The sequence below is a fragment of the Amphimedon queenslandica genome, unplaced genomic scaffold (genome assembly GCF_000090795.2).
Source record: "Amphimedon queenslandica unplaced genomic scaffold, v1.1 AMPQUscaffold_13175, whole genome shotgun sequence".
Classification (NCBI taxonomy): Eukaryota; Metazoa; Porifera; class Demospongiae; order Haplosclerida; family Niphatidae; genus Amphimedon; species Amphimedon queenslandica.
In genome coordinates this window covers 20,904-25,554 of record NW_003546589.1, presented here as the reverse complement: position 1 = coordinate 25,554, position 4,651 = coordinate 20,904, and the positions used below count along the sequence as shown (strand labels likewise).

The following is a 4,651-nucleotide window of genomic DNA, read 5'->3' as shown; positions in this document are numbered from 1 at the left end:
ATATGGTTTTGTAGCTTGAGAATAGGTAGTTGTAGTGGGCCTATTCTCAAAAGGAGTGTATTTTTAGTTTTGGTGCAATTGTGTTGTCAAAATCATCATTTTTAGGTGACAAGAGATGGGAAAGTCATGCATTGGTAGACTGCATATACTAAAAGAAAAGGAAAGTTTTAGCAATTATAATGCATGATTAATGTCAAGTTTTATTGTATTATTGTACATAAAATCACACTTTTATTAGCAATAATAATACTTTTTATCATTGTTTTATTTTTATTCTGAATGAAAAACGTAATATGACGTATTTCCGGTGAAACAAGCCTCAGAACATCCGGTCGGGCCGTGTTTCATATCCAGGGGTATATAGTATCTATGGTATCACCTTACGGCTGAAGTACGCCGAGATGGAAATGAAGAATAAGCAGATTAATCATGCACGAAATATATGGGACAGAGTGGTCACCCTTTTACCTCGTATCAATCAGTTTTGGTTCAAATATGCGTATATGGAGGAGAAGCTGGGAAACATTCCAAACGCAAGAAGAGTTTTTGAAAGATGGATGGAATGGGAACCAGAGGAACAGGCATGGCTCTCATATATCAAAATGGAGCTGCGTTATAAGGAGGTTGATAAGGCACGGTCGATATATGAAAGATTTATTTTGGTTTGTCCAGAAACAAAGAATTGGATCTGTTATGCTAGGTTTGAAGAAAGTCAGGGTTTCATTGATAATGCAAGGAGTATTTTCGAAAGGGCTACTGAATTCTTTGGAGATGAAGGGTTGGATGAAAAGTTATATATAGCCTTTGCCCGATTTGAAGAAAGCTAGCTGTCAAGAATATGAGCGCTCACATACCATATTTAAGTATGCACTGGATAAAATTCCTAAACACAGGCTCTCGATTTATTCAAAGCTTATACCCACTTTGAAGAAAAGTATGGAGACAGAATTGGCATTGAAGATGTAGTGATCAATAAGCGTAAATTTCAGTATGAAGAAGAGGTTAAAGATCCAAATAGTGGTGATGCATGGTTTGACTACATACAATTATTGGAATCTAGTGCCAGCCTGGATTCAACGAGAGATTTATATGAGCGTGTAATTGCCAATGTACCTCCACTTCAAGAGAAGAAATATTGGCAACGTTACATCTATTTATGGATTAATTATGCTCTTTATGAAGAGCTAATTGCTAATGATATTGATCGAACTCGAGAAGTTTATAAGTCTTGTGTAAGTATTATTCCTCACTCTCAATTCACTTTTGCTAAAGTATGGCTACTGTATGCCCAATTTGAAATTCGACAGAAAGAGTTGGCTACTGCGAGGAAAGTCTTGGGGACGGCCATTGGTAAATGTCCAAAGCCGAAGCTTTTTAAAGGTTACATAGAGTTAGAGCTTCAATTGCGTGAATTCGATCGTTGTCGTAAGATATATGAGAAATATTTGGAATATGATCCTGGCAATTCGATTACATGGATCAAGTATGCAGAGTTAGAGGCCATATTGGGAGATGTGGATCGCTCCCGAGCCATTTATCACTTGGCTATTAATCAACCACTGATGGACATGCCTGAAGTGTTGTGGAAGTCTTTCATTGACTTTGAAACAGAACAAAGAGTTTAGATGTACATTGTAATCTGTATTGTATTATTATTATCAACTCTTGTTAATATCATTATGATTATTATCATTAAGTAGCTTATTGTCGCAGTGTATGCTTTTTTGCAATGAGTTTTCTTTTTTGTCGCCTCTCAGGTCTTTGCACTTGTATTAAACTGATTTCAGTCACTTATACTTTTATTATTTCAACCTAAGACAAAACTATTAAAAATTAAATTGTTGTGATTTAGCAGACAATTGTGTCAAATGAAAATTGAGTGATGTTTTTAAATGTTTTTTTAAAGATTTCTTTTACTAAAATTACATAGTCATAATTTAAATCAACAATCAAAAAGTGACATGTCCTCAACATTTCACTTCAACTTCATACCCTCATAGTGAATATTGGCCCACTTGATCAAATGAGTGATGCCTAATTAAAACTAAATAGCCAAAAGACAACAAATATGGGGTGGATTCTGCAATTTCTTCAACTATATAAGAACCACAATGGTCATGCAGTCAAAGTTTTGCTTGTCCATGAAAAAATTAAGCTGTTGTACTGTTTGAAACACTGGCAGCAGACAGCTGTCTATAATGGCCAATGATGATAATTATATGAGCATGATACTCAATGTTACCAATTTTAAGCCATTTGAGTCTAATTTAAAAACACATGTACATAACAATTATATAGCACAAAATCTTACTTATGAAACTATAATAGATAAAGGCTGAAGCATCTGTGACCAGTCATTTTCTCAATGTACTTTGGTTCTGCTGTCAGTAGCCAAAAGTCAAATGTAAAAATATTGGTTCCATTTGTTTGTTTAACACTTCTCAAAACTCTTAACGTTAGAACCAGTCCATCATTGCATGATCTTAAATGGTTGTCTTAGTTGAACATACTACTAAATATGGGTCCATATACTGACATATTTGAAAGCAACCTGGTACAAGCAAAGCTACTGGCAAGAAAACTTGTGATCAAATCTATTGGTATGGCATAATACTGAATCAAGTATCCTTAAAAATTAAAATTAACTATTTAAATTGGTCAGTGCTTCACAACTGCAGCATTATGTTACAGTGCCAATTTACATATTTTTATCAACCATGCATATACAAACGATTTTATTCAAATTTTTCTGGGGCTTTCTCCAAATTATTAAATCATTTATTCTTTAATATATTCATGTAAATGTACAACCATTACCTGAATTTTTTCAAGGTGGACTTTTAAAAATGTACTTGTATGCATTCTTGGCATGTATTCATCAGTGAGCTTTCTAACATTTTCAATTGCATTGCACTTAGCAGGATTAAAAGTAAGCCACAATATCCAGCTACAAAATTATGCATTAAAAATCACATGTATCTAGCTCATTATGGTGAATAATACACTTTAAAAAGTACATATCATTTCTAATTCACAATGAGTGACCCTTATGTCTCTTCATGTACATGCTGAGGTCAGGTTTCTCTATTACCCAAACTTTTTAATTTTTGAGCAAAAAAACAAAATACATGATTTTTGTTAATGATATGCATATCTTCCAATCAACAACCACCGGAATTTGAATTGTTTCGGAAACAATTCCAAATTTACAATAACTGTAAAAGATGCTTGAGTTTCTCAATATGTTGTGAAAACGGCGCAAAAACACAATATTAACCTACCCATCAAGTAAAATTTTACATCATGTGGGAATGTCAATATGGTATTATGTTCTGGTACAGTACTCAACATTTTAAGCACATTGTTTTTGTTTAGTATATTTAATGACATATTTATGTCATTTTATTGTGCTTGTGTCGTATCACTTTAATGCAATGTGAAATTATGATTCACTGTCACTGTACTGTAGCTTCAAATCGCAGCATTTCCACGATAATCAACAACATTATGTTTTACTTGTTGTGCTGCTTGTGTCATTAAGCTACATAGTTAATGTCACACTCTAACAAGAGAATAAATTAGATCTACTGTAGTTATTGTTATTATATAACCTATCAACTAAGATGTATTCATAATTACATGGTCAAGCATGTAGCTATTCCCTTCTTTAATTTGCTTGTAATGTAAATATACAATAGATTGTCATTCCAATGATGTGTATAGATCAAACCGAATATACCTTCATTTATGCACTGTTATTGTAATATACAGTGACCTAGCTGGCTATAGTGTCTATTTTCTGCATGTTACATCATACAGCTACCTTATACCATGACTCTAAGGGATATATGAGGCATATACCTGAGAATGATTTTTCTCTCATTATGTGTGTCCATTTCCTTTTCTTCTTTGTTATCACATATAATCATATCTATAATTATTGACTCTTTGAGTCCTGTATTAACAAGTGATTGAAGTCATTTATCAACATTAGTTTGATGACTTGCCAACAATAGCATAGTTTATTAAAGCATAAAATGATTCTCATAATATGTTGCAAATAAATAAACAACAATGAAAGTGTCTCTGACTAGTATTATTCACAATGGGTAAAATGGCAGTGTCAGTACTAATGGTGTCTGTTGTCTTCTTGTTGAGTGTCAGTGAAGGTATTAGTCAATGTCCACCTTCCTCAGGTAAGACACTGGATGTGAATAATAACAACTGTATAAGTTTTAATTATCTTAGGTATCTACCTGATCAAAAGTCTTGACCTGATTCATAATGGAACTTGTTATCCCAATGGATCATATTTTTGGGATAATAGTGTTGATGCAGTTACTGAAGCTGTATCATGTGTGTTACCTGGTACTAGTCTAACTACTGGTCAGTGGGTTAGAGTTGCTGATCCTGATGATCCTGTTGACTGTAACAGTAATAGTGCCAGTGATCCTTTCCTTTGTACTAATGTTACTTCACCTAATGCTACTCTCAGTCTTTATCTTGCTCAGGGACTATCAGCTCAAGAAGGCTGGTACAAGTGTTGTCTACCCACTGATTGTTCAGATCCTCACACTAATATCATCTTTGCTAATATATTCAGTAAAGGGGACTATAATCAGTTACTAATGTAATAATTTTTATTTGTAGG

The 4,651-nt window shown here is 33.5% G+C and overlaps 1 pseudogene; it reads left to right on the top strand.

Annotated features, from left to right (window-relative positions):
- Positions 1–1,637, top strand: part of LOC100635492 (crooked neck-like protein 1) — a 2,380-nt pseudogene extending 743 nt beyond the window's left edge.
- Positions 1,638–4,651: the final 3,014 nt, after the last annotated feature.